This window comes from Protopterus annectens, chromosome 2.part2 (genome assembly GCF_019279795.1).
Source record: "Protopterus annectens isolate FY-2018-M chromosome 2.part2, PAN1.0, whole genome shotgun sequence".
Lineage (NCBI taxonomy): Eukaryota > Metazoa > Chordata > Ceratodontiformes > Protopteridae > Protopterus > Protopterus annectens.
In genome coordinates, this window is record NC_056730.1 from 679,037,576 (window position 1) to 679,050,936 (window position 13,361).

The following is a 13,361-nucleotide window of genomic DNA, read 5'->3' on the forward strand; positions in this document are numbered from 1 at the left end:
GTTTAGAGAATAACTGAGCTTCTAGGCTTTTGCATCTTCACAGGGCACTGCTAACCTCTGCTGAGTGAAGAATAGTAATGCACAAAAGTGAGGCTTAAATATGAGGAAAGAGAAACGAGTTTTAAGCTAACTACCAATCAGGAAAGCATACAATAAGCCTTCCACCAGCAATCCCCAACTGAGACAGGTTAGATCAGCACACTTCTGTCACAAGGGTGCAGAAAAACACGTTCTTAATGTAGAATAGTGTGTTTGGTGACCAAGTGTAACAATACCACACAAACTACCTACAACAGTACTACAACTAACAGATGCAATGTAATACGGTGAAATTAACTACTTAAATCAGCAGCAGATAGTACAGTTTTTTTTAACTGCTAAAATACGGTCACAGTATATGAGAGAAGTGAAAAAAAATGCTTAAAGCCCTTTTGTGTGCTTCCCAGGTCAGATAGACCAGATAAACACCTACTGCCACTAGATGAATAATCCCAGTTCTCCTAATGTAAAAGCACAGTAAAGAAGTGTCCGGAGTGAAATGCTACCACAAACAAACATAAAGATATGTAATGGTCAGATCTTCTCCATAAGAAATCACTGTCAGTCAGTTGTGCCTGCAGTGATGCCCTTTTGGGGGGGTAAGTTCCCCCTTCTTTGAGTTAGTGTGACCCTGGAGTTGGTATATGTAAGTTCAGGGGTGGGGAGTTTGCCCCCCTTCACACACACACACACACACACACACACACACACACACACACACACACACACACACACACACACACACACATACACACACACACACACACACACACACACACACACACACACACACACACACACACACACACACACACACACACACACACACACACACACTCACACATCAGAGGGGTTGGGGGCTTGCTCCCGTGCAAAAATCAGTAAAAAAAAGTTTTTTGGCCTTTTTTGAGAAATACATTTCTGGTATTCTGATCCACTGCACGCTGGGAATTCATTCACTTATAGTGAAAGCTACACATATAAATGCATGTAGAGGAGGAACAAAGATAACAGGAAAGACACAGAAATCTGTTAGGTAAAAAAGGATGATATAAATGGTGGAATGGGGGTTAATTTCTGAATATTTTTGTTCAGTCACAAAACAGACATATCATTTTTTTATTTTAATAATGTGGTCATCCTCATCATAAAAACCCTCTTCCACATATATCAAAGACACTGAAGCCCTCCATGTACAGTGACATGTGTAGAGTTATTATGTGTGAGTTCATGCATGGCCATCGGTGTGCCTGCACAGATCCTCTGAGTACTTGTAAGAAGACTGACTATTGCCACCTTTAGTCAGAACAGAATCACAATGCCTCATACCCATATCCTCCATGAAAGATGGCAGCAGGCTTCTGGCCATTTATTCTGTATCATGGGTTATCTAGGACTCTAGCCACAGTCAGGATGACAATAAACATCAAAAAACTTGCTACACAGGCAGATACCTGTTTCTTATGTCTGTCAGTTATGGTTGTATTAGCACATTTAAGCTGGTCCAATGAACATTCAACATTGGCACATGCCTGTTTAAAATTGGAAAATATGCCCAATAATTACTCAGTAATAATAAAAGCACATGCCTCTATAATGGTCTATACACAACGTTGAACTAACATAAGTTTGAATGTTGCAATATCGAACCCTAAAGTCCGAAACCCAATAATAACGAAAACACAGAACAGCGATTATTTTCCCAGGGAAAAAAATCGCTGTTCCATGACAAAAAAAAAATTAAATTAAACCTTAAACTTAAACTAAAGTAGGGGGCTTCGCCCCCACACCCCCCTACTTAAATATACCAACTCTGAGATCACACCAGAGTGGAGGAAATAGCAAAACCCTGAAAATGGCCCACCGATTTTTTTCCCTGGGGAAAAAAATCGATGTGCTGTGGCTTCGCTATTTTTGGATTTTGGACTTTTGGGTTCGATATTACAACTTTCAAACTTATATAAGTTCGACATTTTAATATAGACCACCTCTATAATATATTTGCTAAGATTTACATACAAACTATATGTGGTATAAATCTAAGATGTAGTTTAGGAACTGATGGCTGCATAGATTGGAGAAAAGCACAAGGGGTATAAAATGCATCTGCTTGGTTGTTTATCACAAGGTTGGAGCCAACAATCCTGAAATGCATAATCATGGTAGCATAATATAGAAGACGAAAATTCTGAAGACCACAATGTCGAACTTCTGGACTTGCCTGCCCTGCAGGACCCATGTAAGCACTTGTTCTTGTATTTACACTGGTAGGGATATTCAGTATTCAAGATTTTTAGACATTGTGCTCTTCAGCATTTTGCCTGTAAACATCTGTAAAGTGGTGGCAGGGGAAAGTGTAGTTAAGCAGCATAGAATGGTGGTCTGTAGAATGACGTTGGTGATCAAGAAGAGGAGGAGGAGTGTGAAAGCTGTGCCAAGGATTAAATGGTGGAAGTTAAAAAAGGGTGATTGTGAAGTGGAGTTTAGGGAAGAGTTAAGACAGGCACTGGGAGGCAGTGGAGAATTACCGAATAGCTGGGTAACTACAGCAGAACTAGTAAGGGTGACTGCTAGAAAGGTGCTTGGTGTGACATCTGGACAGAGGAAGGAGGACAAGGAGACCTGTTGGTGGAATGAGGAAGTACAGGAGAGTATACAGAGGAAGAGGCTGGCGAAGAAGAAGTGGGATTGTCAAAGAGATGAAGAAAGTAGACATGAGTATAAGGAGATGAGGCGCATGGCAAAGAGAGAGGTGGCGAAAGCTAAGGATAAGGCATATGGAGAGTTGTATGAGAGATTGGACACTAAAGAGGGAGAAAAGGACCTGTACCGATTAGCTAGACAGAGGGACAGAGCTGGGAAAGATGTGCAGCAAGTAAGGGTGATTAAGGATAGTGAGGGAAAGGTACTCACAAGAGAGGAGAGTGTGTTGCGTAGATGGAAAGAGTATATTGAGAGGCTGATGAATGAAGAGAATGAGAGAGAGAGAAGGTTGGATGATGTGGGGATAGTGAATCAGGAAGTGAAACAGATTAGCAAGGAGGAAGTAAGGGCAGCTATGAAGAGGATGAAGAATGGAAAGGCTGTTGGCCCAGATGACATACCAATGGAAGCATGGAGGTGCTTAGGAGAAATGGCAGTGGAATTTCTAACTAGATTGTTTAATGAAATTTTGGAAAGTCAGAGGATGCCTGAGGAGTGGAGAAAAAGTGTTTTGGTACCTATCTTTAAGAATAAGGGTGATGTGCAGAGCTGCAGTAACTACAGAGGGATAAAATTGATCAGTCACAGCTTGAAGTTATGGGAAAGAGTAGTAGAAGCTAGGTTAAGAAGGGAGGTGATGATTAGTGATCAGCAGTACGGTTTCATGCCAGGAAAGAGCACTACAGATGCAATGTTTGCTATGAGAGTGTTATTGGAGAAATACAGAGAAGGTCAGAAGGAGTTGCATTGTATCTTTGTAGACTTGGAGAAAGCATATGACAGGGTGCCTAGAGAAGAGTTGTGGTATTGTATGAGGAAGTCGGGAGTGGCAGAGAAATATGTAAGATTGGTACAGGATATGTATGAGGGTAGTGTGACAGTGGTGAGGACTGCAGTGGGAGTGACAGATCCGTTTAAGGTGGAGGTGGGATTACATCAAGGATCAGCTCTGAGTCCTTTCTTATTTGAAGTGGTGATGGACAGGTTGACAGATGAGATCAGACAGGAGGCCCCGTGGACTATGATGTTTGCAGATGACATTGTGATCTGTAGTGAGAGTAGGAATCAGGTTGAGGAGACTCTGGAGAGGTGGAGATATACTCTAGAGAGCAGAGGAATGATGGTCAGCAGGGCTAAGACAGAATATTTATCTGTAAATGAGAGGGAGGGAAGAGGAATGGTGAGGATGCAGGGAGTAGAGTTGGTAAAGGTGGACGAGTTTAAGTACTTGGGATCAACAGTTTAGAGTAATGGGAAATGTGGAAGAGAGGTGAAGAAGAGAGTACAGGCAGGGTGGAATGGGTGGAAAAGAGTGTCAGGAGTGATTTGTGACAAACGGGTACCAGTAAGAGTGAAAGGGAAGGTCTACAAGAGGGTAGTGAGACCAGCTATGTTATATGGGTTGGAGACAGTGGCATTGACAAAAAGGCAGGAGTCAGAGCTGGATGTGGCAGAGTTAAAGATGTTAAGATTTGCACTCGGTGTGACTAGGATGGATAGGATTAGGAATCAGTATATTAGAGGGTCAGCTCATGTTGGACAGTTTGGAGACAAAGCAAGAGAGATGAGATTGCATTGGTTTGGACATGTGCTGAGGAGGGATGATGGGTATATTGGGAAAAAGATGCTAAGGATGGAGCTGCCAGGTAAGAGGAAAAGAGGAAGGCCTAAGATAAGGTTTATGGACATGGTGAGAGAGGACATGCAGGTGGTTGGTGTGACAGAGCAAGATGTGGAGGATAGGAAGAAATGGAAAGAGTTGATCCGCTGTGGCGACCCCTAACGGGAAAAGCCGAAAGAGGATGATGATGATGATGATGTGCTCTTCAGCATTTTGGTCTTCTATATTATGTTACTGGGATTAAACATTTCAGGACTGTGGGCTTCAACCCTGTGATAGACAACCCATTTGCTATACCAACAGAGAAGAAATATTTTTGCTATAGTTGATGAGGTGCCATAAATTAGGGAGAAAAGCTCTATACGAGTCTGGATTCAATTTTGAAAGAGTACTAATAAAAGGCAATATAGAAATGGTTATAATTCTGTTTTCTGTAAAAAAGTGTCATCTACTTGTAAGATAACCAACACCCTTAATGTAATATTGGAGATCAGAAGAAGCATGTTCTCCTTGTGTCTCTGTGGGGTTCCTCCCACCTCCGAAAAAACATGCTGAGCGTTTCCCTATGGGGGAAGAGTTGTACAGACCAACCACTCTGGACATCTACTGTTGTGCACAGTATCCTCACAATAGCAGAATACAGATCACGGACTGCACACCATGGCAGGGCTATCCACTTGACAGTGTAAAATATGGTTCTAGGTGATTCGGTCATGTTGACTAATGCCGCCAAAATGGGCATGGGTAGTTACAGGTGATAAGTGGGTTGAGGACCTGGCCTACTCCAACTTACACCAGGGACCCATGCTAAAAGTGGGAGGGGTGTATGTGGCACTAATAGCCAGTGTGTGCCCTCCATAAAGCCCAGCATCCTTGGGTCAAGAAGATACTGGTCGGCCGGTGTCTAGTTGCCCAGCCTGGGTTACCTGGGATAGCTCTGTTGAGTGAAATCTGGACATAAAACCAATCAACCTGCCAAACATGAACTGAGAATTGCTACACTTACTGTATGTTCACTGACAGGACACAGCTTGGAAGTGGATGACATGATCATAAGGAGGAGGCTGGACATCCTATGTATCCAAGAGACAAGATGGAAGGGAAGTGCAGTGAAGCCACTTGGCTTGGGATCCAGAGTCTACTACTCAGGAGGGGGGCAGGCTAGACATACTGTGGGAATTGCGGTGAGAGAGAGGCTTCAGAAGGCACTGAGGGATATGATTAGAATTAGTGACAGATTCATGACAATCAGACTCCAATGTAATGATAGGGCAGTATTCATAACCTCAGCATGTGCCCCACAGCTGGGTTGTGGTAGCAAGGAAAAGAGTGCATTCATAGAGAAGTTGCAGAACCTACTAGATAAAGCAGGACAACATGAATTGGTGTTGATAATGGGTGACTTAAATGCACTTATCAGGACAGACAGAACATGATATGAGGACTGCCTGGATCCACATGGATGAGACAATAGGAATAAAGAAGAAGAAGATGACATTCTAGACTTCTGTCTGACAAATGGCTTCATAGTAGCCGACACATGGTTCACAGAGAGACCGTCACAAGATGAAACTTAGGCAGATTGTCTTCTAGTAAGGAAAAGGGACTGGGATAGAATCACTGATTGCAAAATCATCCCTAGTGAAACAGTAAGCCCACAGCATAAACCACTGGTTGACACAATCAGCTGCTAACAGTGGTTATATTAGGCTGTAAGATCAACACAGAGCAGGCTAAAGACCTGGAAGTTGACTGGAGAGAAAGTGCAAAAGTTCAAGGAATTACTTAGGGCTCTAGCACCCCAGGAAGAGGAGGCAATAGGTGGAGTTGAAGGAGAATGGCAGCACCTCAAAACAGCATGTGAGGACTAGAGGACAGATATGTGACCAAGCCAGTTATGGAAATAAGGTACATAAGGTAAGCTGGTGGCGGAATGCAGAAGTCCAGGAAGTCATCAAAAGAAAGGAGTGCCAGAAAAAGTGGGCAATAGAAAAGACCAGCCAGGCTAGGAAGGAATACTGGTTGGCTAACAAAGAAACTAAAAAAAGATTTGCAATAGCACACAATAGGGCATCAGAGGCACTCTGTCAGCTTCTGGAAAGTGACTCAGTAGATGGTGCAAAGAAACTGTGTGAGGCTGCAAGGAAAAGACATAAAGGTAAAGTAGATAGAAGCTGTACTGCCCCTGAAACAGCCTACAATGAGAAAAGAAAAGGAGCCCACCCTAGAAGAAGTAAGAATAGCACTAAGGAAAATGAAGTCAGGGGAAGCTGCAGGTTCAGATGAGGTCACAGCAGATAAGATCAAGATGCTGGGTGAGATAGGGGAGAAATGGCTCCTGAGGATATTCATAGCAGTGTGAACAGAAAGGCTTATCCCAGATGACTGGAGAATAAGCATACTCATGCCAGTGTACAAGAACAAAGGGGACATCTACAACTGTGGCCACTACAGGGGCATCAAACATATCACATTGCATGAAAGTTCTGGAGAGGGTGATTGATAAATGGATATGCAAAGCAGTAGAATGTAAGATGGGAAATGAGCAGTTTGGATTCAGATCAGGATGCAGTACAGCTGACCTGATGTGTGCAGTGAGACAGATAGTTGAGAAGAAGCTAGAAATGAGGAAAGAATCCAACTGGGCACTCCTAGCCTTTGAGATAGAAGGGAAGATACTGGAACAGGTAAACAGCTTCAAGTATCTGGGAGAGGTAGCTGAGGAGAAGGGATGTATGAATGAAGAGGTCAAAGCTAGAATCAGAGGGGTTGCAGTCAACTGGCATAGAGGGTTAGGTGTAGTATATGACAAAAGAATGCCAAAGAAGCTGAAAATAAAGGTGTACAAGAGAGTGGTGCGAGTAGTACTACTGTATGGTACAAGAAAGAGAAACCAAGAGCTTGAGGCAAACAAACACTTCCAGGACACCACAAATTGCAGAACAAATCGAACCACACTAAAGTGGTAAAAATTTAGGTAAAGATTTTGACTTTCAAAAAACAGTAATCCCAAAAGATAAAAAGTGGAATCCACCAACGTCGTTGTATGCAAAAATCTTTTTTCATACAAAACCAACAGAATGCAAACAAGCGCTTTCACCCAGTAGTACTGGGCTTTCTCAAGTTAAAACTGTAGTGTGCACATTCAGTTTAAATACCTTGCAACAAGCAATTTGCAACTCATTAAACAATTAAATGCAGTTGTTGACTTAATGCAAATTCAACCATTGAGTTTTCACAAACCAAATGCATTTTAACAAACTGTTTTGTAAATGTTGCTGAAACCATTGCTAGGGTGCAACATTATTAAGAATACACCTTAACATGTTCACCTTTGGTTTCCTTAAACAAGAATAATAAGTGCACCTAACTTTAAAATACATTAAGAATAAATTTGAAACAGCAGTAAAAAAACAGCCAAGAACAATGCTAAGAACATACTTCCATCAAAAAATTAACCTGCTGCACTGTGCTGATAACCACTGTGAGCAGTACTCATCCACCCAGCGTAGTATACAAGTAATGTGCAGAAAATAAATAGTAAATAATCTGCTAGCCAATGCATCAAAGCATATAGGCTACTGCAAAATATGCTCTGTTGTAAAGATGTTCTGATCTGATCCACCCATGTACTTTGCAGTTTCTGTTTAAAAGTGTGTGCAGACATTTAACTAAAAAATCTGTTTGTAACAAATGCGTATATAAAAATGTAAAAATAAATAATGATGAATAAAACCTACACCGCCCTGCCTAGACTCTAAAAAACAGTATACGACTATAACAAATCCAAAAACATGTGTGAACTAACTTCATAGAATGTTACTGTTGATTTTCAAAATCGGCGCTAAATTGATACAGTCATTCAAGCCTGGATGTTTAGTAGCATTCAACTTGAGTTGCCAAATCAGTTCCTCAGATTGAGTCTGGTTTCCCAGTCACCTCCCCTCGGATCTGGGTTCACCTTTTCAAGCACGAAGAATTTAAGTGACATCTGTGGGCAAGTCAGAGAGTGTTTGTAAAACGCATTAGTTTCTTTCCTTTTTTTGATCTCATACAAATGTTCATAGATTCTACGCTTAAGAATTCTCTCCGTCTTGCCCACATAGAAACTCTGACAGCCTCCACAAATGCCAAGGTAAACCACCCCTGATGATGAACATGTGTAATGCCCGTGTGTTCTAATAGTAAATCTTCTAGAAGGAATAAAAATATGGTCACTTTGCCAAATAAAGGAGCACTGATTGCATCTACCACAACTGTAAGTGCCAACCCTTTTGCACGAAACGTTACTACTAAAAGAATATGTCCTATTACTATTTTGCTCAAAAATGCCTTTTAAATTAATATTCCTTTTTCTGGTAAAATTAATAGTTGTGGGCAAATATAAACCAATGTCCTCATGCATTGAGACTATCGGCCAAAATGCTTGTATTATACTGTCTATCTCTTTTGCATCACTAGCAAAAGTATAAACAAAATTTTTGTGTGCACTAAGCTCCTGTTTATTGGAGGGTGAAGGAAGCGGTAAACCTGCTCCTAATAAAGGAGGATAGAGAGAGTCTCTTTTCTCTAAAATATCTGAAAGTGTGGTTTGAAAAAGCCACAAAGGATAACCCCTTTCCAGGAATAATGTTCTCAGAAAATCAACCTCCATAAAAAATAACTCCAAAGTACTGCACATTCTGGACGCCCTAATAAGTTGACCTTTGATGATGCCCCTTTTGAGATAAAAAGGGTGCCCACTATCAAAATGCAGAAAGGAGTTAGAGAACGTGCTCTTTCTGTAAATTTGTGTTTGGAAACTGTTGGTTTCCAATTCCTTAGTGAGTAAAACGTCCAAGTAATGAAGGGTAGTATCACTAATTTCAAACGTAAAAGACAAGAAGTGTGTTGTCTTATTAATATAATCAAAGAATTCCAAAAAACTATCCTTTGAACCTTGCCATAGAATACAGATATCATCCAGGTATCTTTTATAAAATACTATGGCTTTACTCCACTTGGACGCATGGACAAAATGCTTTTCCCATTTGTGCAAAATAATATTAGCGTGGTCAGAGCACAGGGGACACCCATAGCTACACCTTTTCTTTGGCGAAAAAATTCGCCATTAAAGTAGATGAAATTATTCTGTAAAATAATGCCCATAAATTCAATTAATAAATTAATTAAGTTGTTATTCAAACCTGACTCTGAGGCCAAAATCTCACTGAACCAATCAATCCCTGTGTCGTGAGGGATACTAGGGAACAGTTCTTTAATATCAATTGTAGACAGAAGTAAATCAGTGCCAAAAAACGCCAGACTGATGCTCGCTAAAAATTCCCAAGAGTCCTTACAGACAGAATCCAAAGTGGAGACAAACTTCTTAAGATGAAAATCTACAAATTTACTTAGGGGCTCGGTAATTCCCCCTGCTCCTGCAACAATAGGTCTAAAACTGAGCGGGTCAAGCCCCTTATGTACTTTTGGAATGCCGAAGAGAACGGGGGTTCTGGGTTTGGGTACTGCTAAAAAGTTGAATAATTTCTCATCTATTACACCTTGCATAAGGTGATCCTCCAACCGAAATTTCAGTTTTGAAAGGGCCACATTGAGTTCATTTAATGAAATAGCTTCATAAATTTCCATATCTTGTAACAGATTGTGTATGTAATTCTCATAATCCAAGTGAAACATCAACACCAGCCCCCCACCCTTATCCGGTTTCATTACCCTAATTCCTTCGTTCCTCAACATATGAACAATTTCTTGCGACTGTAAATTAAAATTGTCGTAACTATGAGTATTGTTAGTGAAAGCATTCTCTCTTAAAGCTTTCTCCACCATTTCTTCAAAAATCTTTAAAGTTGGATGAGTAGGGGGTTGAAAGTACTCCTTCTGGTAAGAACGGAATGCGTAGCAGATTGCCCTTTGAAATATAATGCTAAGTTTAAATTTCTGACAAATAATTTCAGTTCAATGAGTAATTTCAGTAAATATGATGGCCTGGAAGGCACAAATTGAAGACCTTTTGTAAATAAATTGAAAAATTCATCTGATACATGAACATCCGTAAAATTATAAATGGCGAAATTGTCTCTCTTTGTGACTTGAAATCCTTGGCCATGCGTAACTATTTCATCCCCATAATCTGAATAAACTGCTAAAACTGGAGTATTCACCTAGACCCCCTCCCCCAGTTTTGTTGCTGGAAGTGATTTTTTTCTCCCCCCCCCCCCGGTCTGCCCTGGGGAAATTGAAAAACCTGGGGTTGATTGCTTCCCCCTTTTTGGGCCAAGCATTCGCTCCTTCTAGGAGGTTCAGAATTAGAAATGTTAACCTCATTATTATTATCCAAGAAATTGTTAGCCCCTTCATTAATTGTAACCATGCGTTTGAATCTACCTGGTGCCGGATAAGCTACCCCTTCCCTGTATTCTAAAAGATCCCTTTCTAATTTACGAGTCTTTCTGTCTAAAACCTTCATACAGTGTTGATCTAATTCAGAAAAAGTGTCATCATATTTCTTTTTACAACTCAAAAATTTGTCATGTTTAACAATATTGTCATTCAATGAAGTTAACTCGTCTAAAATACAATTAGATTTGTTCTGATAGTCATCCACCATTAACTGCAACATCTCCATGCCTGTTTTGTTGAAAAGTTCTACAAGCTGAAAATATAAAACAGAACCTGAGGGGGCACTGTTAGGAAACTTGTAACAGCGCAGCCCCTTAGGTACATGTTCTACCCTAATACATTCTTTCAAATAATTAATTTCCAATTGCGCATTCCTGTATGCGTACAATTTGTTGGTAAAAATGTCCAAATCTTTATCAAGTTGTTCAAAAACATTAGCCGTAGTACCTGGTTTAAATACTGGTTGGTTTTCAGTCCAGGCTTTGAAATTAAAGTTAAAATTATCTTCCTGTAACTCCGCTGACAAATTAGAGTTACTTCGCACATCGCTGTTGTGGCCCCATGGGTTCCGCTTGCCCGGTGTGGGGGAATGACCAGAAACGACAGCGCCCTTCGGCTCCTTTCGTGATGGTCCGTTTTGCTCATTAGTCACCTTCAGAGGTAGCTGAGGAGAAGGGAAGTATGAATGAAGAGGTCAAAGCTAGAATCAGAGGGGTTGCAGTCAACTGGCATAGAGGATTAGGTGTAGTATATGACAAAAGAATGCCAAAAAAGATGAAAATTAAGGTGTACAAGAGAGTGGTGCGAGTAGTACTACTGTATGGTACAGAACCCAGGACAGTAAAAGCAGAACAGATGAAGAAGCTAGAGGTGATGGAAATGAAGTGCGTAACAGGGCTGGCAGTATGCACACTGTGGGCAGACAAAGAAATGATGACATAAGAGCAGAAGCTAAAGAAGCTCCAATTGCAGAAAAGATCAAAAAGTACAGATTACAGTGATTCAGACGTGCAGAAAAGCATAAGACAATGATTTTGGACAGACATTAAGAAGGTAAGAGAAAACGAGGATGTCCAGCAAAGAGGAGGATGGATTGTGTGAGAGAAGATCTGCGACAGTCAGGAATAAGTTTCAAAGAAGGCAGGAGTGTGGCATTTAATCGAGCGAGAGGTGACGACAGTTAACAAAATAGCCCGACCCCATGTAGAAAATGTGAGAAAAAGGGGCTGACGATGATGATGATAAGAAAACTGGCATAGATAATACATAAGAGAAACGTTTAATAAATTTTAAAATTTTAATTTTAAACTAAGGATTTTGGAATTTAGATTTTAAAGTACAAGTTTCATATTTTAAAAAGATATTTCTGACTGATAACAGATATTGAGAAATCATTAAAGAAATGTGAACTTGATCTTGTAACTGAACGTACCATAAGAAGGGCTGTGCGCAGCTATCACAGGGAAGTAGAAAGTAGTCAGAGGGAGTACAATAACAATTCAGATGGGGATTATATAACTTTCATGCTATTTTTTAACCTTCTTCCTGTCACTGTCCCTGCAACTATCCAGGATAGCCCGTTTCTCCTGCCCCTATAGCTACAAATTCCCTCTGAATTTTTTCTTTGGCTCTGTAACTACAGATTCCTTCTGAATTATTTTTTTTGGTAGCCTTATCAGTCTTAATTGCAATGAATAATATATTCTCTCCATCACTGAATTGTTATAACTATGCTGTAAATTTAAATGTCACTGAATTCCTATAATTACATTGTAAATGTAAATGTATACTTCCCATGAATAGTACGTGCCAAAAAGTATATAATTATTTTTGTGAGAACTGCTGTTATTTCTTCACTGGATTTTTTCTTTTGTATTGTTTCTAATGTATAACTGGAGCTTTTCTCCCCAGGCCTCCACTGACCTGTGCCCAGTAACAAATGTAAAATAAATAAATAATAAATAAATTCTACTTCATGCATGCAAGGTCCTTCTTTTTGGCACCTCTCTTGCACTTGTCCTGCCATCCAGGGTAAGCAGTATTTAACTTTCTTTATCCCTCTTTTAATGCCCTGCTTGTGGCTTAAGTATTTAATAATGTCATTTTTCAGGTCTGCTGTCTGTTTTGCTTGTCCTTCTGTGCTTTCTGAGACAAAAATGTATGGGAGCTGTAACCATGGAAGGCTAACTTGACTGACAGAAAGCTATGTTGATGGGTGTATTGTCAATCTGTCACCTGGGTGGACCATGTCTAACATCAGTTGAAAATATCAGAATATTTGTAATTATCGAATCTGTCAGTCAACATGTTTTTACAATAGCTGCATACCTCCAGTGCAGTATTTATAAAAAACTGTATGGACCCTGCATCTGGCTTTACCATCAAGACTGACCATTGCAATTTAAGTGGAGGAATGTGCTAAGTAATAATGTAGTTTATTTTCTTTCTAGGTTATAGTGCTTAAATGTACAAGTGTATGAATAGAAGATAATAATTTTACATGTATGCATTCTTTTGTTTGTCCCAAAGGATTAATGTGCAAAGCTTAAGCAATACTGTAGTCCTAAGGACACAGGATATTATACTGTCAAAATTC

At 40.2% G+C, this 13,361-nt stretch overlaps 1 protein-coding gene across 1 annotated transcript in view; it reads left to right on the top strand.

Annotated features, from left to right (window-relative positions):
• Positions 1-13,361, top strand: part of GFRA4 (GDNF family receptor alpha 4) — a 1,199,889-nt gene that overhangs the window by 851,176 nt on the left and 335,352 nt on the right. The window lies entirely within an intron of this gene.